Here is a 24,319-nt window from a genome sequence, read left to right as displayed (position 1 = left end):
TTTTTTCCAGATCTAGAGCAGAGCCCAACTGGGGAGGTACCTCCACCTTACAGAAAACCGCAGCCAAATAACACTAGACCCTACTAATAGTGTTGTGTTCCTGCCGGTGAGTAAGGTTGCCAGAGCTCGAGGGAGAGGAGTGTTAGGGTCGGCAACGCGCATGTAACTCCTCTGGAGTTGCAGGCGTACATAGGCTACGGAGACTGCTTAACATCAGGCGGGCCGTATGCTTGTTTGCCACCGACGTAGTATAAAAATAAATAAATAAAGGGAGCTCGAGTCACCCCGATGTCTGGTTTGAAAAATATTTCAAAATTATGAAGAAGATCATCAATAAAACAATGACAGAGTTACTAATACACACAACAGAGCCCTATCTGCAATCAATTATAGTAAATTCCTTTTTTTAATTCTTCTATTACTTTTCCAACGGTTAGTCTCCCACTGTCATAGACTCCTACTTACATTATTACTCTGCTAACAGTCTGCACCTAAGTGAGTTCAAGATTACTTGTCTGTGGTTCAAGAAAACGACGTGTAAAAAATGGAAAGTGGACTAAATTTGTCTAGAACAGTTTGTACGTGTCTTAAGTGATAACGGTACCAGTTGCTTGAATAAATGCTTGCGTTGTGCGTCGCAAATGACATACGAACAGTGTATAACGCATGTTGCTGCCGCCGTGAGAACCGCAGTAAAGATAGTTATCTCCCTTGTTATAATAGTGACAAACTGTTTATCGCGCTGTTGAGCGCTGATGTTATAATCGTGCCTTAACAGACGCACTTAATTAAGCATAAAACTCCAGCTATGACGCCCCAAACGTATAACTGAAAATAATACTAGAAATAACTACACAACATAAAACGTAATAACTAGGATATGAATCAAGTCAAAATACATAATTAATGTTTAGTAAGTTACGTAAATTTTATCAATGTTTACTTACACATACTGTTTATACAAAAAAAATTGTAGAATTCGGGACAAAAAAAGGTGACAGTAACTATTCAAAGCCACGTTCAAAGCTTAACTACAACCCACAACCAGAATGAATAGTGCTTATCTACAACAATGATGAGCCACGTGGTGTTAAAAGGAAGTTAATACTCATGATTCTGTTTTAGGATAGCGTCTGTATCAGTCACATCTTTAAATCAATTGATATCAATCAAGCTGTGTTTACCTACGAGTATATAAGTAAGATTAAGAACTATTTAATCTAATAGTGCTCTACCTTATGTAAACACATACACCCACCTTGACATTTTTCTGTTTGGCCCTATGGTTGACTGGTAGAGAATGCCATGAGGTATTAAATCCGCCTTTTGTACTGTTTTTTTGAGGTGCAATAAAGTTTAAAATAAATAAATAAGAATAAAATGTAAAAATTTCATATCAGGACAAATTATGTCAATACCTACTTACTCCAGTTGTACTGCTGTTTAAAGACTTCGAAGCGCATATCAATTTTAAACACAAAGACATCGGGTACTTACCTGAAAACGAAAGAAAAAACATTAATATAATTTGGAACTACTGTTAGTGACAGTAAAATGCAATGATGATGGTTTATTATGATTATATTTATATATGCTGTGAAATATAATTACAATAAATTCGGCGTGTTGAAGTTCTGTTTTTAATAGGAATTAGTAAAAAGATAACAAAAAATATAATATGAGTTTTCTTTGATATTATTACATTATTATTGGGCTACCGTAGCCTCCAAGTCCCCCATGATAAAATCTGGATTACACAGATTATTTTGATTTTCATAAAAACGCCCAACCCAAACCCCAAAACCCAATATGAACCCACCTAAAACATATTAAAAACCACCACCACGCGAATAGGTTTCTTATATGACTGCATTGTATGTATAATCTAGCGTCGACGTCGCGTAGCTCACGCGGGGCTCCTATTTCTGCGTAGTTTGTCCTTCGGACAAGTAAATAAACCTAACGAGCCTAACCTACCTACTATTTAAATAAATGTATATCTATGATTAGTTTCCTTTATAAAACCGTTACTCCTACTGGAGGGGGCTCTTCTCCTTCGATCTCCTCTTTTATACGGTCTTTGTGTGGATATAATTATGACTAAAGTAATATGTGCTTCATGGGTTCCTCACAACCATACATATTTACTATTCATGCTTTGTAACATTTATGAAAAAAACATATTATGACCACTAAATATATGACTTAATTTTTATGTCTATATTAATAGTATGCACGTCTATATTAATACTTCGAACGAAAAACAATTATGCATATCAAGCATATGACATTTGAGCTGTATTCTACACACACTAGAATTTACATAAGCGAAAGTAAAAAGTACTTAATAATAGAGGTACTTGTCTGTATAAAACTGAGTGTCCGTTAATAGCCACCCCTAGGGATCCTCGGTGAGTATGCAGATTAATTTACTCCCAATGCAGCCACGCGATCACTCATAAGTCCATTCAGGCGGCAGCGGGCGGCAAGGAATATTAATAACAGCATGATGGGTATTTAATTCCATCAGGGTGTCTGTTATACGCAGTGACTTGCCATAGATGGTAATCTATGTCTAACATATTAATTTTTTTATTTCAAACATGGAGACATACCTAATAGTCCTTATGTTGGGAATAAAAGAACGCATTTTGGGCGCGTGCGTGTTTTATGACTGCTATGGATTTTCATACGGCATTGGACACCTACGTAGGCAATGGTAGATTGTTAGCCAAGGGTAGAAAGGCACCCATTTCTGTCGAGATAGTGTGGTGCTGGAACGCAGTGAGAGAACCAATAGTCTGAGACGGAAATGGTGCCTTTCACCCGAGTTAAACACTTACTTTTCATATCGAATGCAAGGAAACCAAACAAGACACAATTTTGCAAAATCAGTAATTAAAGTACCTAATAGACCTACGGCCATGATTTTTTTCCTTAGGACTTCCATGCAATCTCAGACATTACACGTGTGAAGATGAACAACCCCTAGCGAAAAACATTTAGATTGCAATAGGTATTTATGAAAACACAAACTGCTGTGATTTTAAAATGATTTCATCATAGTATGAAAATCAGCGGGATTGCTCTTAACTACTATTTAATTTTTTACTTTTTCGTTCTTAAACTCCCAATAGTCAATGGCATAACTCATTCAGCCAACATATTAAAAGTATTTTAATGTTAAATAACAATTTAATGAATAAAATAAGCAATTTTTATCTGAATATTTTATTTCATTTTCATCAATACAGTGCTACAGTAGATTGTTAACCAAGGGATGAAAGGCACTTATTCCTGCCGAGGTATTTTTGGCGCTCGAACGCAGTGAGAGCGCCAATAGTCCGAGGCTGAAATGATGCCTTTAACCCGAGTTAAACACTCTACTTTTCATTCCGAATACGAGGAAAGTAAAATGCATGTGTTTTTTTTAAACATGACCAAGTATATTTTTTATAGTATTTTTTAAGGGTACCTTCAGTTAACAATTTAGACAAAAGTGTGTATTTATGGAATGGAGAGTCAAATATCAGAATGGAAATTGTATAACAAATCCATTTCAACTCAAATTTCAATTGCTTATCGTAAAAAAAAACAAAAAATCGTACTTCGAACGTAAAATGCTCTAGTGCAGACACGTATCAATTTCTGCACACCTTTTAGAACAACAATGACCCTTTCAGAGCATGAGAATGAAAAATAACTTTTTACCCATTTAATATCGTACAAACGTTTAACTGTGGCTGTATAAGATTCTGCCTTTGCTCATTTACGCAAGTGTAAGGTTAAAAAATATTATTGGTGTATTCCTTTTGGTTCCCGCCTTATGAAATCGAGTACATACAATTCAACGAAAGAAATCAAGAATAATTTATTTAACAATTTACTTACATCATTTTTGATTTAAAAAAAAAATTCAATGCGGGATTAGTAAAATTAGAATTATTCTTAAGGCTCGATATCATTGATTGAACTTCATGATGGTCAGTATGGGACAGTATAAAGGATTTTGGCTGAGAACGAAGGTTTAGAAGGTATGTTTGTTGTACGTTTTTATCAGGTTTAATATTTGTCGCTAGTTGCTTTCCTATATTGGAGAAATAGCGATTGATATAGTTTGCAGAAGCAGCAGGTGTTGATTTAAGATGTAGGAGTTCAGAATTGATGCTATTATTTTTATTAGAGTATGTAATATTTTTTATATTTTTCCACAGTAGTTTATTGTTTTTAGAAGATTTACTTAATAACTCCCTTTCGTAATTACGTTTTAGTTTTTTTATTAATTTATTACAATTATTTCTATATCTTTTATATGTTATTTTTAGTATTTCGTTGAAATCACTTTTTAACTGCTTTTGCATATTATCCCTATTACGTATACAGCCTAAGATTCCTGGTGTAATCCAGGGTTTTATATTTCTGTACTTTTTAGGTATCGTATTGATTGTAGTATGTTTATTTAGCACCGATGTTAACTCAAATATTAGACTATCTATAACTATATCAGGATCGTTGTTGTACAGGAGATTTTCAAGATTTTTATGTTTTAATTCCTCAAGAGCTGCATCAAAATCTACCACAGTTTTTGTCTTTTTTAAACTGACATTATTTTTCATTTTAGAAATACATAACAACACAGTATAATGGTCAGTAGTAGTCGTTTGCAATACACCTACTGAGGCTTGAAATTTGGATCTACCTATCTTTAGCATTATGTGATCGAGGCAGTTTTCTTCCCTAGTGGGCAAGGTATGTGCAGCCAAAATTCCATGTAAAGAAAGCATATCCAAATACTGAAGTCTATTATTACGCTCTTGCAGACGTTCATCAGTCTTAAGTTTTACGTTTATATTAATATCCCCAGTGATTATGATGCTTTTCCTATTGGATTTGATTAACCTCTCTTACTTTGTGCCGAAGAGCATTTTTTACATATACAACTACCCCATCATTCTGATTAAGTTGATATGTGGAAGAGTACATGTTATAGTTTGGCAGTTGGGGGATGAGTTTATTCGAGTCAAGCCTACATTCTGTTAAAACTATTACATCTGTTTCAAACTTAAGACATGATAATGACAGTATAAAGCTATCAAAGTTACAATATATACTCCTTATGTTTTGAGTAATTAACGTAAAATCGTTAATTTTAACATTTAAATAGTTACTTAGGTTCAACGTGTCACATTCAAAAGAGTGAGCTATCTCTAGTCTATCAATTTCATTGATTGTTTGTAGTGTATCAGCCATGGGAATATGTGGTGTGGTAAAAGCACTTCGTTATTAACTCTGTATTTGGTATGTTTTTTATGCATAATGTATAAAAAGAAATGAGGTGAGATACAAATCCAAAACAATGGATAATACTTATTATATGTTTCCTATATATACGTTGGTGATGTGGAATGTGTAATGCAATTTTACTTTGTTTTGTAGTTGAAGGTAATAAAATAGAGCCGCGATCATAGCGTGTATAGTTATGTGTAGAGGTGTGTGCTGTTTGTGTGTGCTGTGCTAACAATATGTGTAAGTTCAATACTAGAATTAAGAGCAATAGACATAGTAACATGCTGCAATTTAAGTACACAAGAAATGAAAGAATGATGATGTTCACTAATTGTCAATCTCCTTGTAGTAAGTGATGTACTTGATCCTCGTGTTTTATCAGGATGATTGGCGATTGATCGCTCTTCCGGACATACACTTTACCGTACGACGTCCAGCAATATTTATAGTTCTTAGACCTGGATAAGTCACGAGCCATGAAATGCAGGCGCGCTGCCTTCGAGGTAAGGTTTTCAGAGAGAAATATAGGTGTGTCTTCCTGAGTTTTAAGTCCTAAATGCTTAGCACAGAGTTTGGATTTATTCCTTACATTATATGACTTTGCCATTTTAAGGAAATCGTTTTTCAAGAAGGTGGAGTTGGTTTCAACTACAATAGGTGCATTTTTCTGAGCGGGGTTTTTGTAACGAACTCTGTAAATATCATTTATGTCACTTTTGGTGACCTTGCAATCAATGGTTTCCGACAAGGTAGTGACAATTTCAACCATATGTGCAGTAAAACTGTGTGCAAACCGAGTGTGCAAAACGTACATGCCTGTTGCGGGTAGTTCAAAATATGGCGATGTCAACTTCTACCGGTCTTTTTCCGGATCCACAAAGTCAGACTCATTTTCGAAACGTCAGAGTAATTTTCATGTTTATGTATACGCGATTAAGTTCCTTTTAGTGAAAAATACACGTTTTATAGCATATTATGAAATTTATGAATATGCTGCCAATGTATATAATTATAGGTGACAGTAGATTAGGTTAAAATGGTCTCACACTTTTAGCACATAAAGTAGACACGATAACAAATAATAAATCTAGTGGCTACATTAGACTCAAATACTTAAGAATCATCGACTCTGTATCAGCCAGTTCTCGGATTACCGGAGAAATTCAGTTGCACTCACATACGATTGCGATGTAAACTAGAGGCCACATAAGTGAGCAAATTTCCAGGCAGCCGGAACAGAGCGCTAACTAAATGCCGCGGCTAAGCAGTGATATACGCTTTGCATATATTATGGTAATTCAGTTTCATGCCTGCGCAAAACTATGGAAATGTCGCGCGAGATTCTTACCCGCCCGTGTTACAATTAATGAAAAGAAATTATACCACAACAAATCTAATTAAACCCAATAAACAACCTTGGTTAAAATTAAAACCTACCGGCTTAATTTTCAACTCTAAAGCAATATGCCGTTAAATTGTTGAACTGCCAATTGGATGTATTATATCTTCGCTCGTAAAGCTCGAAGCGTCTTCCTGTCGTTTATTGCTTAGTTCCTTCTATCTGAATAACTTTGAATTGCACAACTTGCACAACTATGGGTGATTGTGTTCATTAACTTTATAACTGTTTTTGGAAAATCTAGAATATTACGAGTATTAACTAAGATTTACTCAGACTTACTATTAACAAGATGAGGTACTATAGGCCAAGCAATAAGAAGGTTACAAAATGGCTGTCTGAAAATTGCTTTTATAGTGTGAGGGAATTTTTAGAGCACAATAATTTTTTAAAGCAGTTAGAATGATAATTTAAGTTGCATAAATTATGTATATATCTTGACATCTTATTATTAAATTATTTTCCCAATTACTTTTAAATAAATTATACACGACATCCATTTTGTAATTTGACTTTTTATATAAAAAAATTAACTTATCGATATTAGTTTTATTTATTCATGGACGTTTTATTATTTAATATTCAAATTGTTACCAACTTATTATTAGTTTTTTAACAGGAAAAATTACCCACTGTTTTCATTTCTGTCGTAATATTTTCTATATTGTACTTTTATTTTATGTTAAAATTATTAAATTGTCAATTATTTGCATGTCGTGTCCTCGACTGAATACTGATACATGTAAACCTTTTCTGTTGTCATCTTATACACGTATTCTGGCAAATAAAGAAATTCAATTCAATATAGAGTTGTTTTCACAAAGAAGTAATTTAAGGGAAGCGCATAAGCTTGTGTAGTGTTATCGAGCGCCATACGTCCGTTTAGTCACAGTGTAAAAAGTAACAGTGGACCGACGCCTTTGATGTTTCCGTGCCGACACCGCACATGAACACATCAGTAGGGTTGTCACAGACTTTTTCTCAAACTTGCAATGAAATGTTGACATGACTTACTTCAAATTATAATGTAAAGGAATTTCATACAGCCTTACACACCTAGGCCTGTAAATCAATTAACCTTCTTTTGTTTTTAAACGTCAAATTGTGACACAACGTCTTGGCATTTAACCATTAAAAAAAACCTAACCAATATAAACCTAAGGAATATTTTTGGTTCGTTACATAGACATAGTACCAATATACAAGTAGTTATAGACGAGCCACCGAGCGACATAGGATTTTTTCACTTTCACTCTTATAAATTTCAATATTTCGCCATCGCCTCCTACCTATGATGCCACCCGGTCAGTGATGAGGACAAAGCATGGCACTATTTTCTCTTTCCTCTTATAGGAATCGCATTAAGACTATCTTTCACTATCAAAGAGTGTCAGGCCCTTGGTTCGTTATGACATTCTGCCATTACGCTTTTATTTAATTTTTTATATATTTTTTTTGTTTTTTTTTATTACTACTTCGGGGTTTTAATATAAAGATTTCTGCATGACTAAATAACTTTGAAAAAAAAAACACTATAGGGCTGTATCTCCTAAACCGTGTGTCGTAGCGCAAAAATAATCAAATTTTCGTTCCCCTGTGACACCCCACGCACTAAATAACATATCACATTAGGACTTAAAACAATCATCATCATCATCATTATTTTATTATTATTTCATTGCATGTTTGAGAAAAGCACTATACATAGGTACATCGGCGTGAAAAGGGGTTGTCGGCCTCATAAATATTCGGCCTCGCTACGCTCGGCTGTCTATGTGTATTCGGCCGGCAACTCCTTACTTCCCGGCCTCCGATGTAGTAATGTACTATTATACAACTGCCCAAAATAATATGTGACAATTAATAAGACACGTTAGCCCTGTAAGTAGTACCGAGCTACTAACAATGGCGGTGTATGCAGCTCGGGTGCGCGCGACCCACCGCTCGCCCCTCGCACCCCGCACGATTGCCTTGACGGCTACGTCGAATGACTGTATTGTTTTATAGACTGTGGTTTAGTGTACTGTCGAGGCGGCGGACACGTGCACCAAGCGGCCTCAATCGTGATGCGCATGCACACGAGATGAGGGAAAAGTGAAAATGATATGTGTTCACACTTAATTCGATTAAGGAAACTTTCAACAGGAGCTTGTCAACAAACATGAGTCACACGAGTTGACAAGATTTGACCGGCTTTCACGTAAACGTACTTAAGGATACTCAGTTAAATTTACAAAGATTAGTCAAACATTGTCCGATTTGTCCGTAATAAGTATACTGTTATGATTCCACAAATTTCGGTCTAACTGTTGTAGACATCTAAACCAGCTGAATTAAAATGATTATGAGAACCCAAGAACACAATTGGAAAGGATGACTAATGGGTCCATACAAATGTTAACATTTGGGACAAATATTCGTAATCATAACCGTAAAATTTGGGAATTTCCGGCAGAGAAAATTTAATTAAGTGAATGAATATTATCTTGTTATCATGGCAAATGTGGCAGTGATAAGTAACCCATATTTATTGTTTGTATATTTCGAAGAAAAAATCTTTTTTGTCAAAGTTACAATAAGAGTTTTGAATGATTCACGGTTAGTTTCACTAGATTTATATTGACCGGGATATAGACCGTGATTACCTTTAATAAATACAAAAGGTAATCACGGTCTATATCCCGGTCAAAATAAGTCTAATAGTGAAAGTTACAATAGGTAATTATTAAACCATATAGTAAATTTAGAATTTTTTGTTTGTATACTGGAACTATCAGGGAGCCGTTCGTACGTAAGTCATGTTATTATTAAAACACCATGATTGCTCAGACACGTCAGTCTTTTGGCCAGTTAAATACAGCATTTTTCGGAAGGTATTCAAGACACTGATGAGGAGAAACAAAGACTCAAGAAACCTTATTCACAGTAAGGTTCTAATTCCACGTGCCACATAATATAAAGCTTATGTGTGCCATATATTATGACGATGTCTTATTCAGCATATCCGACTTTCGACATTTAACTATTTGTATTCAATATTGCTGTCAAGAAGAGACAATGATGCCGTGAAAATTGGCTTTAAAACCAGTTGTGTTCTAGTACGAACTAAAAAGTATTTACATTTAAACTAAATAGAAATCTATTTTTTAAATTTCGCATAATTCATCTAAAGTTTTCAAAAACAATAATAATTTATACATATATTACACAACTGAATCTTGTAAAAATGTGAAAGTGTAGTGTGGGCACGACGCAAACATGTTCATATCATGTCTATCAAGTTTAGTCCATTCGCTACGCTCGCTCCTCCTAATTGCAGGCTATACACCGCTGGTCGGGCTCCTGGCTCGGAAGCCTCTCCGCTCAATAAAGAAACCCAATAGGCAATCCTGTAAATATGCCCACATTTAAGAGCCAATAAAAAAATCAAGTTGGTATAGTAAAATGTATTGTTTGACAGTAAATCTCAACAGTGGATGTTAAACTATTATTTGTCAGTCACCGTAACGGGTTTTTACACTAAAGTTAACTAACAGCAAATTAAGCCTCATCTTAGAAATATGTCATATTTTATAATAAAACGAAGCGAACTAAATTGACTTCGTACATTATTTACTTTAAAAGAACGTGAACAATTTTAGATTTTACTGCGTAAGCTCTAAAAAATATCTTGTAATAACTACAAAAGTACGAGCAGCGTTAAAAGAAGTATTATTCTATCATTTTATGACGTAAGTACTATATTGAACACGTCGATAAAAAGTTGGATGGGCTTATAAAATACATGGGTTACGTGAAGGTAACTCAAGGCGTGTTCAATTTAGAAACTAGTCTGATTTATCGAGAACCACATGAAAAACTGACCAGAGCAAAATTGCTTTATCTAGACATGTATAAAAAGTGGCGTAAAAATGTATTGAAAGGGCCCTGAACTCTGACCACCCCTACCAAAATTATTTTACAACATACCGTTATTTCCTGTAATTTATTTCAAAATTAACGGGATACGTACTTACTTAACGCCACGACTTTAACTCGAATCTTTAATTTTACTGTGGGAATGCAAATGTTGGCTTGAGTGACATTACTTTGGCCGACGTGCAAATTTCCGTTCACGAGAATTTTAATTGATTTTGCCTGCGTTAAAATGGCAGACGCGAACACAGACTCCTTGTGATTTTAATTACCTTGGGGTCCACTGGCCTATAGAGGTGTGTGATGTTAGGGTACACGCTAAAAGGGCCGTGAATTATTCCAGCTTAGCGAACTAGCACAACATAATGCTGAATGAAGTGTCAATCGATTCTTTTTTTATAGATCGGGTGATACAGACTACACATATTTTTCAAGAAGTAAGTCAAGTCAGAGGTGCTACGTATATACGCAGGGAAAAACCGTGATTGAGTATAAAAAATTCAAATCTTTTACTTGTTGAATTTGCTTTTTAGTATAGTCAAGGCTACAATTCTAATCGATAGATGTGGAAAACGCTCAAGTAGGTACTTATCGTTGACACTGTCTATACATTTTCGTAGGCGCTTCTGCACGGCATATTGCATACAACTGCATACACCTTTCAATAGCAGATAATTACAAAGCAATTAAATGCAATGAACGCAGATAGGCATCCGATGGGTTTACGGGAAAATTATTTCATACTTACTTAACTACTCCTAATCACAACCTTAAATAAATTAGCCGGCAGAATAAAATAGCTACCTACGGGCGATGTTACAGGCCAAACAATGTTACACAGTATATTAGTTACCCTTATTCGGAGTTTTCTACGGCTACTGACTACTACTGACGGGTGGCGAGGATATTTATTTTTTACATCACTCGTAGGGATCTCACGAGCAAGTAAAATATAAAAGAAAATGCATTTTACAGGAAAATTTAGGTCATAGTCACAGCCACTGAATGCAAAAAACATGAAACCTATTCATAAACTGTTTCATCATTATAATATTATTAATTTAGTAGGGATAATTCAAGGAACAAAGGAGTAGCTACTGCCCATATATCAATTGATAAGAAGCTTACTTAGTTTAGATCTTATAATATTAATTAGATTTGGTTGCTTTATGATCGATACAATCAACATTTTGTTATCAAATTTTAATTTATCTTGACCGTAAGCGAGACCAACAACACCAACAACCAAGATACTAGAAGTTCCATGACTGAATGTTTTGTTTCGTGTTTACTAAACGTTTAATTGTTTGACTTGTGTTTTCAGAAATGTTTTGTAAAGTACATTTTGCTGGTTAAACATTTTCCTATGGCAAAATACACAGTTTATGGTTTAGTAAAATCTTTTAAAAAAGGCTTAATTTATGCATTCGACAACAATATTTCATAAAAATACATTTTATACTTTTATACAAGTAAAAAGAAGACATGAAGATAGTGTTGTGGATTTAAGCTTTGAGGCGTAAACTACAAGACTTGAGTCGCGACTGCTGAGCCTTGAAGCCTCGAACCTTAAAGCCTCGGAACCTTAACGACTCGAACTAAGAGTTCGTGTTGCTGCTTACGAGCAAAGAAACCTCGAGTCTTTTGGCCTCAAGCTTTAAAGCCTCCTAAGCTTTGAAGGTTTAAGTCAGTAAGGTTTTTAGCAGTAAAGGTTTGGAGCAAAAAGTAAAAGCTTTTAACAAATTATGCTATAGGGTAGGGTGAAATTTAATACGTTTTTGTGAAATAGGGAAAAACAGAAAAAGATAATTATGACTTATCGCGTTTTTAGAGTTCCGTATAGTCAACTAGGAACCCTTATAGTTTCGCCATGTCTGTCCGTTCGTCTGTCTGTCAGTCCGCGGGTTGGCTCAGTGACTAGTACTAGAAAGTTGAAACTTGGTATGAATAGGTATGTGTTGTGAAATGTGAACACGCTGACAAATACTCGCTGTGCTCGAGCAAAAACAAAAAAAAAATCTTCGGTACCTCTATCACCCAGGCTTAATTAAGTAATAAATATTTTACAAAGCAATTAGATGCAATGAACCCCCCACATCTGCGTAGGAAGCATGCATTGAGGAGGGAAACAGAGAAGATCATCTCAACTGGTTCCTTGCCCATTCATAGAGATTTCTGTAACCCACCTCACCAGCGTCTGAAGTCCAGAAAACCCGCATATACCCAGAACCTCTCAACTTTTAATATTCCAGAGGCTTGGGAAAATGAATGGGCCGCCGCCAATGCAAACTCAAGAATTGCAAACCCTACACGTCGACTCCCAGGGTTTGACCTCTCGAGAAAACAATGGTGTCGGCTTAATAGGCTCAGGGGTGGAGAGACTCAGCTCTGTGTGAATGCGGCAGGGAGGACCAGACCATGGAGCACATTATCCAGCGCTGTCCCCTGTACTCATATCAAGGGCCACCAGAAAATCTGCTGCATCTCACACCCGACGCAGCTGCTTGGCTAAGCACCCTGAACGTTGATGTTTAATGCATAATTAATATAATATAGAATGATGTATAACTTATTGCCTATTAACGTATCCATGCCATCCGATTAAATAAATAAATAAATATTTTTTTAAACACTTATTTTTCTTTCTTATGACTCACTCATATAGGACGGAACGGAACGGGAAAATTTTAAAATATAGTCTCATAGAAAATGTATCTGGATGTACTTACATACGCAACGGAATCACGGTTCTAAATGGTCCACCCTGTATACGTTGCAGGCAGTAAATGCGTTAACTGATGTTAAGTTACTCTTCCGTTATAGATAGGTATATTATAATATTCGTAAATTCTCTACACAAAAATAATTTCTGCAAAGAGAGCTCAACGTATGAGCTCTAAGCTTGACACAAGCTTTTAAGGTTCGGGGGCTTGAGCTTAAGTTAAAAAGCTAGAGTTCCCTATGAGGCCAGAGTCTTAAAGACTTCATTTTGACAAGTCATAAAAAGTTTGGGTCGTTAAGGTTCTAAACCGCTTTGTGAGCAAACCTTTAACGCTCTAGCTTTCAAAGCTTGAGCCTTAAAGGTTCGTGAGTCGTTAAGGTTCAAAAGTCTTAACAACACTACATGAAGACCTATAGTTATACACGTATGCCAACGATGTCACTTAACTTGGGCGGGACATGTTGCTAGGCAGAGTGATGGCAGTTGGACTAAAGTGTTAACGGAATGGTGCCCGCTTTCGGATGAAAGAAGCCCCTGGCGTCCGTTGGCTCGTTGGGTGGACGACATCCGGAAGATTGCGGGTCACTTCTGGATGAGATTAGCTCAGGACCGGGACAAGTGGCGTACTGGAAAAGAGGCCTATGCTCAGCAGTGGGCGATAAAGGGCTGATATGATGATGATGATGATTTTTATTTAAAACTATTAAAGCAAACGTAGCCTTCTTTCACTGTGTATATGGATACACTTTATCTTAGTTACCAATATTTTTACATACAAAGTAATCTATTTCTTGAAAAGTGTTCCGTGGCAGACCACCAAGATTTGTATTAAAAAGTGATATTATAAGTCGATTACCTTGAAACGATGATTTGTGAACCCATTATCCGACCCAGGAAGATATTTCCCTGGTTCATTGAAAGTGCAGAAAAAAATGTTCACATCATGATTAATATTCCAAGACGGACCAGCTATAATTATTGGACTCGAGCGTGTGAAAAGAGACGTCATCAAGGAAAACAGCGCTTAGCGGTAAAGAAAAAGAAAATGATTCCAACGTACGTACGATATAAAGAGTAGTAAAGCATAATGCAATGCAAGTGGGTGTGGCCTATAAATAATGGCAACTCCTGGGCGATGATTTCTAACGCCGGCATTACGAATAATATAATTCAAAATGCTTTACTGATTCAGTGGTTTATACATAGTGGGGTACATGACTTCTATTCTGGCATTTATTTATCGCCGATTTATATCATAGATGCAAAGAACAGGCTACTCGTATATTTCACTGTGCACTGTCTATAAAATGTGTAATCTTATTTGAACACAATCACTACGCTAATATTCTTAATATTCAAGAAGAAATACATCGTAAAAACGAATATTAAATAAATCTAAAACAAGGTTAGTAAAATTTGTTATGAGTTTGTTATGACTAATTTAGTTTTTAGGGTTCCGTACACAAAGGGTAAAAACGGGACCCTATTACTAAGACTCCGCTGTCCGTCTGTCACCAGGCTGTATCTCATGAACCGTGATAGCTAGACAGTTGAAATTTTCACAGATGATGTATTTCTGTTGCCGCTATAACAACAAATACTAAAAACGGAATAATATAAATATTTAAATGGGGCTCCCATACAACAAACGTGATTTTTTTTGCTGTTTTTTTCCGTAACGGTACGGAACCCTTTGTGCGCGAGTCCGACTCGCACTTGGCTGGTTTTTTATAAATAACTGTTTTTTAAACAATATATTATTAACCATTACGTTACTTATGCGTTTGTGTTTGCTAGAAGCACCTGACCTTATTAATGATTGACGTACTGTGTTAATCTTTTCTTACGTTTTAATTATATTTTAGGCATTATTAAAATTGTGAGTCACTATTAACTACAATTAAGTACCGTTAAGAGCTAAAGATGCTCGTTGTTACATAAGAATGCGCGTATTACGGTGTTAAGTACCAAACGGAAGCTTGTCAACGTGGCCGGCCAATTAATGACTGCCAGGTGTGAACACTCACTCAATAAATCGAACCGTAAGTAAGTAACTGCTAGCACCATTAACCATTACCCGCTGTATCTCAAAAACTGTCAGCTCTACGGCCTCTAATATCATCTACTGGCTTCTTCAAGATCTCCTTGATGAGGACTGGGATCTGAGACCTCCAGGGCGGAGTCTAGATGCCGAAAGGTAATGAAGTCGTATTCTGGGTCGAGACCACTATACTGTAGGTACTGAGCTTTTTTCATTCTAGTAGTTTTCATTCATTTTATTGTACACAACACTGGTTCACATAAAATTCACACACATTCATACGCTTCTGCAAATAATTTGCAATTTTATGAAATTAGGGGAAATGCAATGTTATGTTTATTCGTGTCGAGACCATTAAATTGGTAAGCACTGTATTTAACCCTTTTCAATATTGCATACTTTTGTAATGAATGTCGAATTTTGTGAAATTTGGGGCAATAGCAGATTGTGTCACAAGGGAGCAAAATGACATATTTACGGCGTCCCAAAAATTTATTTAAGCTAAAAAAATTGTATGCAAAAAAGAATTAAAATCGTGTCCTAGAACAGAAACTTGTCACTTTGATCGCTCCTAGGACGGAAGAAAAGTGCCACTTTGATCCCTCCTAACAGGGAAAAAAGCCCTTTTTCGAATGGGTCATGTGATTATGTTATTATCGAACTGATCTTCTGATTGAAACGAATGACGGTCTTAGGACTGAAACAAGAAACAAAGCAACCTTAAATTTTTTCTGGAGGATTATACAATACAAAAATGCTTGTGCCGCACAGTGCCTCACACTAGTGGAATCCCGCCTTAAACCTAGTACCGTCTATAAAAGTCTTACATACCGTGTTTTATTTGATTTCCTTTAATTTCAAGGATGCATTCCTGAGCTTAAATCAACTTTCTCAAAGACACCGGTATTATGATTAACTCCATTTCGGAGATAATCAATCATATATTTTTTTCTGACAAGGCCCGTACGAGCGTGTACACTTGCCTTAGGGCCTGTTTATATACATTTTGATTAGTGTTTAGTACGAGTTCATACATTTGCTACTAAACTTAAGGACTATATCGGACGATCGATGTTCGAAATGATATTGATGTGTCACAGTTTTCAATTGTTTAGTTGAGTTAAATGTAATGCCCGTGTTACAACAACGCTATATGCAACATTTAATTACTTTTTATAAAAGTAAATATATTTTTTTTTAAATTAACTATGCCATTTAGTTTTCTTAAACGTACTTAACTTAACCATACCCCGAAGTTAACGGAATTCAATTAAAACACGGTGTAGATGATATATGTATACTTATGTATAAGTATAAGGAATACCTGTCGTTAGCGACTGTTCAAAGACGGGTAGTCGACAACGAATATAAAAATTCATCATCATCATGTCAGCCGATAGACGTCCACTGCTGGACATAGGCCTTCCCCAAGGCTCGCCACTCCGACCGATCCTGTGCCGCTCGCATCCACCGAATCCCCGCGACCTTCACCAGGTCGTCGCTCCATCTCGTTGGAGGCCTACCGGCAGTTCGTCTTCCGGTACGCGGACGCCACTCCAGAACCTTCCGGCCCCACCGGCCATCAGTTCTGCGAGCAATGTGCCCCGCCCACTGCCACTTATGGTTTGCAATTCTGCGAGATATGTCGGTGACCCTAGTTCTACTGCGGATATCATCATTTCTGACTCTTATCACGCAGAGAAACTCCGAGCATAGCTCTCTCCATTGCCCTTTGCGTGACCTTGAGCCTTCTTATGAGGCCCATCGTTAGCGCCCACGTCTCAGATCCGTATGTCATCACTGGCAACACACACTGGTCAAAGACTTTTGACTTAAGACACTGCGGCAATTTGGAAAAGATACTGTGGAGCTTCCCGAACGCTGCCCAACCGAGTCGGATTCGACTAGTGACCTCTTTCTCGAAGTTGGACCTACCTAACTGGACTGGAATATAAAAATGAAACTAATAAATTATTGGTAATTTAGATATAATTATATGATTTTGGGATGGGAATTTAGATATAGGTGGTATGGTGGTTTCTCAGCAAATAAATGTTTCTACTTTAAAAAAATTATAAACGGCGATTGGCCTGATGGAAAGTGAAGACAGGGCCTAAGATGGAGTTCACCGGTTCAGTAATAGCCTATTCACTCTTACTTTAAGAGACCGAGGTCATATTTATCAGGGAATACAGGTGGCGAAGCGCATTCCATTCTTTAGCCGTCCGTACCAAAAAAGAGGTCATGAACTTCGATGGTCAGTATCAATATAGGTAGTTCAGGATTCGAATGCGTAGTCGTCAAAACGTATCTACCATTCTCCAAGTCTTAAAAAAGAAATCAGTCTCTATACGTAGAACAATTGAAGTGTCGCACATTCTTTTGAACGTGAACTGTAGAGATAAAGGTTGTGGTGGAAAATACTTACTAACTGATGCTGACTGTATACATGTAACTTGTTATTTTTATTTTTTTTGTTATCAAGTAGTAGCAGCAGGTAAGGTCTAATAACAATAATAAATACATTAACAACAATAAGCAAAACAAGAAATAGCACTAGGCTATCCTACTATATATTTAAAAAAAACCGGACAAGTGCGAGTCGGATTCGCTCACCGAGGGTTCCGTACTTTTTAGTATTTGTTGTTATAGCGGCAACAGAAATACATCATCTGTGAAAATTTCAACTCTCAAAACTTGAACGTCTAGCTATCACGGTTCATGAGATAAGGCCTGGTGATAGACAGACGGTCAGACAGACGCACAGCGGAGTCTTAGTAATAGGGTCCCGTTTTTACCCTTTGGGTACGGAACCCTAAAAAAACGATAAAGCCTGAAAGAAAACTGGTTTAACTCATTTTAAACTGAACTCCTTTTAAATCTTTTGTAAACTACTTTCATTTATAACAAGGGTCAACCGAGTAGGCGGTTGTATGGACGCCGGGGCTATCAAGATACAGCAATCCCACACACGAGTAGCCGCTGTTGATATCTTCATGTACTCTTACTGCTAACTCCTGACTGAGGTCCCGCTAAACGGGTAGGTGAGACTCCGTATCTTTACAATAGTAGTCATTGTGGTTGGTTGCGAAGATCATAAAGAGCCTCTAATGCCGTGACATAATAGGCACATACGTACGATGGGAAACATAAAAATCTTGTTGGATGATCTTGGGAACATTCCTGTACGATACAATCGATTGACGGCGAAGATCATTCATAATTACACTAATGAGGTAGCTTCATTGCGACAATGAATGCGTCTACGTCACGACACGGTAAAGGCCAATTTAGCTATCCATCAACACATCTCTGAGCAAATGAAAGTTTGTAACTGATCTTGTTGGTCTTTGTACAGTGTTTTTTTTCTTTTACTCATTTGCAGGTACTATCGTTAGGCACTCGTGGGATAAATATACATTATCAATTAATAGCTGGAATTTTAATTCAAGTTCTTACCTAATTGTCAAATTTTTTTCATTGGTTTGTTAATAAATCAGTAAAACATTATAAAGGTACACACACCGATTAGGCAATGTAATCGATAAAATGTTATTTTATAAGATGCTTATGGCCTGTGAAAGTAAAGGCACAGTCGTTTCTTTGTAACCAAACTAGCCAAAGCCCTGGTAAGAAAAAAATGTCTACGGTTCAATGTTCTTGTTTGAAAGTGAAATGCCTTCACATTAAAAGTAAAGTTATACTACTTTTAGACATACATAAATATATAGATATATACATAACTATTGTGCCATATGGGGAATGAACTGCAAATTTTTTAAATGTTATTTAACATAAATAAGAGACGTTAACGATGTCTACTGTCGTTTTTGCGAAGTGATAATGCCATTACCTGCATAGTTTATGTTATGTAGGTATTGTGTTTAAAAGAGGTTGACTTGTTAATAACCTAATTAATTGGTAATGGGAGTTTTAGTATCTTAATGTGCGAAGTTGGTGATGAACAATAGAAACATATTAATTAGCAGCTTTGAGTGTCGGTAGGTCGCAGGGCGCGGTCGGCGCGTAGTGAGAGCGCCGCCGGCGCCGGGCGATAGCGAATGATCGTTCGTACAGTTTATTCTCTTAAGTTAACGAGTCTTAACATAATAAAAGCTGTTTTATCTAACGAGACGACAACTTTATTTAAAAAACAAACGAATAATACCTAGTTCTTGATTTTAGTTATGACTGTTATAAGTTTACGGCTCTGATACATTTTATACGATTCCAAGCTAACATTATCATTATGGCTTCTACTAAAAACGGGGTATTTCATTTACCATATGTATTTCTACGGAGTTCTACGACAACACCCCGTGTATTGTCTGGTTTTGCGAGAAGACCCAGAAATAAATAAAATAGTCACTAAGCCCAATTTTTTTCGCAAAAACTGATGCGTTTTAGTGAAAACACGGGCCCGAGTGTAAGAAAATACCGTATTAGACGCTCAAGTTCAATCTATTCGCAGACCGGATAAAAAAGTAACCATTGTAATGTATGTAATGTCCGTATGGAGTTATGGATGTCGTACGTGGCTATTTAGGTACTTTGCTATTGTGTCACTTGGCTTACGACTTCACACTAGAAAATTGGCGGCAATTTTTTATCGAATTTAATCAACAAATCGCGGATCACATAGGGTCGGTTGCAGCAAACCGTCAGTCACCGTTAAAACGTCCTTTAACCTCTTGTTGTTGTTGTTGTTGTTGTATGATAAGGATACTGACGGAATATTTAGTCATCATTATGCATTTTTTTCGAGAACGATTTTTTGTGCTCTATACAGCACAATCGAGGTTTGAAACCCACGATTTTTGACCAACATAGACCATTGGTCATTTTGACACCATTAGTCAGGAGGCCAATAGGGCATTTGACTGTATTTAAAATAAACTATTTTACACCATGAATATAGACAGCAGTTGTTTTTATACAAAATTTATATTTTAAAACCAGTATACCTAAATATATAAAGAGTAGGTAATTTGGTTGTTAATTTGACTATGGAATTTATATGAATCACATGCTAGTGATTCATATAAATTCCATAGTAGCAAAATCGTTTTGACAGTTCGAAAAAAGAAACTGATTTGACTAGTAGTCAAATTCCCTATTCGTACGTACATTTTGATGTAAAAATTTTGTTATCATTCGCGTCTCTCGTTCGCGCCTATAATATTTATGAGTGTGGTCGCACATTCGTTGCAAAAATTGCCTATGTCAGTCACCTGAGAGCGTACCAGCGACGCTCTCAGTGGTAAAACGCAGTCGCTGTGGCCGAAATCGGCTAGGAGATGATGGTGATGATTTATGTGTGTAATTTTCATATCAAAATGTAAGTTAGAAGTTAGAATTGGCCTCCGTTAGTCCATTGAGGTTAGTGCAACTGGCCCTTTTACACTGTTACAGCGATATTGACATGAATTATGGAAAACTGAATAAGCATAGGGTGGTTGAAATAGAAACAGGTCACAGTTCAAGGAAACAGTCTGCAATGACCATAAACGGATAAAATTATAAAACTGATAAAACACATGTATAGATCGGAATATGAAAAGGGGTTGGCCACCAAAGAGGTGAATAGACTGCGTAGAAGATGATAGGGAACGAAATGACTTCCTGAAGTGACGAAATGACAAGCGATAGACATGTAAGAATAAAAAAAAGAATGGAGCGTTCCTTATAAGTACCTATACATTGATGTGAAACTAAAGTGACAATTTCGAGTGGTGGAAAAATGATGTTTTTTTTTTCAAAATTATGTAAAACATTACATTTTATGTCAACTAACAGCTAAACCGGAATCGCCGATGTCATATCGCATAATTACACCTAAGTTCATCCCTTAAGTAAAGGCTAGGAGTATCGGCGCGCGGCGGCCGCGAGTGCCGCGAGCGCCGCGAATAGGCTTTGCGCGTCGCAAGCGCCGTCCGCCGTCCAGCCATCTCTCCCTTTCTCTCGCCCCTATACCCCTCTCTCTCCGTCCTTCGGCGCTCTGTTCCTCTTCTTCTTGCAAGGTTAAGGTTACGTCAGACGTGTTATGTTATAACCGTTGAGGCGCGCTGAAGCAAGTTCAGTGTCTCGCCGAGACTGGCCGCGACACGAGCCCGTCTCCCTCGTGTTAGGACTGTGAACGAACGCTGTGATACACAACCAGTGACAAAGTTCATGAACCGGGTGTTTTGTTTGAACTCTCTCGTGACCCATCTGACGTATTCTTTCGGTGCATTTCGGTACGTACTGAAAACTTTGAAATTTTATTTTTTGAGTATTTAAATAAAAAAAAATCTAAAGATTGCGGCAACTTAAGGACATACAGGCGCGTTCTGGTCAACAAACTGGTCTATAAATATTTTATGGCCGGCTATTGCCGCGGCCAAGGACATTAGTACTTAAGTCTTGTGATAATTAGTCTTATCTCGTACGGAGTGAAAGCTGGAAGGAACGAGCGATTTCAAGCTCTAAAAGCTACACGCATGAAGGCGAGAGTTACTTAGAATATTAGAGATAAGAAAGAAGCAGTTAACTTCTTCACGGATGTGTCGAATATAGAAATCTTGTTAAAGAGATGAAATCATAATTTAATGAAATCAAATCAAGAAATCACATTAGTAATGCATATAACATAAAACATAACTGTACTGGAAATATGACTACCGATTATTAAAAAAAATTACTTACGTCTAGTATGATACATAGAATAATTATTGGTATCGGCAGGTGTCACAAAATAATAAATAAATAATAATACATGAAGAATATAAATGTAAGCTTACGGTCACGCATTTAACAGAGATAATTAAATATAAAAGAATCAATTATAATTATGACATAAAAACGCAGAGTTGACGGTTCGATACCGTTAGGGTTGGCTCAGGGAAGTTTTTGCAGCGCTCGTCTTCAATCATGTAGCGATAAGCTCGGTTGCGCATACTGCAAAAATTGCACTGCTTTAGCGCATATTAAGATAATGTCTTTTAAATTTGTAAGGATAAAAAAATGTTGGTGGAGAATCATATTTTGACGAACATTAATTTATGAATGAATGGATCAGCAAAACGTGTAGCAAGTAGATAGAGCGCTACGCGGCAACAAAAGACATCAACGGGATCGCACGCGCACCACACTTGCGGAGTGCGGATTAGATTCCAAAATATATATAATTAGGTATATCAAAAAGGTGTATAATAAAATTGACATGTAACTTTCTTTATGAATGAAGAAATTAAAATTGAATCCTTAAAAAAACATGGATTGTTAAACGAAAGGAATTTTATTATTTAATGATGTAATACCAAAAAAACTATTGAATTGGCTGCATTATTTCCTAATGGTGGATTCTTTCTAGATTGTTAGTGGTAAATAAAAAAATATAAATGTTATTATTTTGTTAGGCAGTTTTATGTAGGTATATCCTGATAAACCTATTGGAACTAAAATACCTACAAAGGGATCGATAGAAAAGCTAATTTGCGACATACACTATTATAACGTCGGTTAAATTAGGAACACACACGGTTCACGGTTTGTCACACACAGGAAGGACATATAATGCAGTTGAAGTGTTAAATATAAGTAGGAACATAGTTAAAAAAAAATGTACAGTGAACTAAGATTTAAAGTTAGGAATTTAATTAAAATTGTATTTTCTCTTTATATAATATAATATAATATATATATTATTACAAAAAGGCAAGCATTTGACCGCAATCTCACCTGATGGTAAGTGCCGATGCAGTCTATCTAGTCTATAAATTTACTAAAAATAAGTAAACCTCTATACATAATATTATCTTAATTTGAAATATTAATCAAATGACAAAGATACTCATTTGAAATCATCGAGAAATAAAATCTATAAATAACTTTAACCAGCAACAAAAATAAAGGCGGATTATTTATTCATTTGTAATTTTCTCATGACAATACACAATTAAGGTACATTTCTGGGGAGCCTTAGCTCAGGGTTTGTAGGCTACAATTTCGCTTGGAACAATTGGTAGTGGCGCAAAAGTATAACGAACGATCTTCGGTGCACGATCAGGGCCGAGGGTCAGCACTAGTACTATAATGGTATCGCACAACGACCGCCTTAATGGTCAATTAACTGAAATATTGAAGAAAAGTAGATTTACGCTTATTGAGATGTTGGGTTCTGTCAGTGAGGATTCTGTGGGAATCGCGGGGAACTAGCATTGACTTATCAGGGGGGTAGCGTCAAGCGTTTACGAAGTGATTATATAAATTCGTACTTAGTAAATCTATACTTTTAGTTATACGGCTGTGGAATTTTTTCGAAAAAATGCATCGCCTACCAAAATTAATTCATACTTACGAGTAAGAAATAATAGAACAAGAAAGAGTATGGGATGACAATTAGTAACTTGAATCCAAACAGACCAGGGGCCCATTTCTTGAACGGTATTAGACTAATATCACGAACTGTCAAGTCGTATGGATTACCGTGGCAACACACTAATAACATTAGACTAATACCGTTCGAGAAATGGGCCCTAGTAAGGCAGTAGTATTTATGGCAGACATTAAAACTTCTATGCAAGTAACGTAGGTACGTAGTTTGATGAAGAAGTACGTTGTTTAGTCGATTGGCACCATCGTGCTAGAAGACCATAAAATCACACAAGTGGATAGTACACAAATAGCATATAATAGCTAATAAAACTCGGAGAACAAGGTTTGGTGCTCAAAATATAATAAAGCGTGAATTAAACGAATAAGCGAACTACTGGTTTCAAAGCGAAGACCCCATTGCGGTTTCTCATGTCGCTTAATTACGTTCATTCACGTCACGTCACTTCATTCTTTAAAAGATTTTTAAGATAAAATAAATTCTAGACTAGAAACAACCTAGTTTGTTCTATAATTTCAGTAAGTGATTTTTATATACTTATTAGTCTATTCTGTTTGAATCTGAAAGTGAACTAGAGCTACA

The 24,319-nt window shown here is 36.3% G+C and overlaps 2 protein-coding genes and 1 long non-coding RNA gene across 5 annotated transcripts in view; 2 read left to right on the top strand and 1 right to left on the bottom strand.

Annotated features, from left to right (window-relative positions):
• LOC134751423 (uncharacterized) overlaps window positions 1-24,319 on the top strand; it is a 292,528-nt gene that overhangs the window by 26,391 nt on the left and 241,818 nt on the right. The gene's annotated exons all lie outside the window — the stretch shown is intronic.
• The window catches only part of LOC134750903 (autophagy-related protein 16-1), a 348,791-nt gene that overhangs the window by 198,750 nt on the left and 125,722 nt on the right, over window positions 1-24,319 (bottom strand). The window lies entirely within an intron of this gene.
• The window catches only part of LOC134750756 (uncharacterized), an 88,641-nt gene continuing 85,490 nt past the window's right edge, over window positions 21,169-24,319 (top strand). The window contains exon 1 of the mRNA XM_063686001.1: window positions 21,169-21,599. The gene's annotated coding sequence lies outside the window, so the exon portion shown is untranslated. The remainder of the gene's footprint in view (window positions 21,600-24,319) is intronic.

This window comes from Cydia strobilella, chromosome 2, assembly GCF_947568885.1.
Source record: "Cydia strobilella chromosome 2, ilCydStro3.1, whole genome shotgun sequence".
NCBI lineage: Eukaryota > Metazoa > Arthropoda > Insecta > Lepidoptera > Tortricidae > Cydia > Cydia strobilella.
The sequence above is the reverse complement of the archived record's forward strand: the minus strand, read 5'-3'. Positions and strand labels throughout refer to the sequence as shown.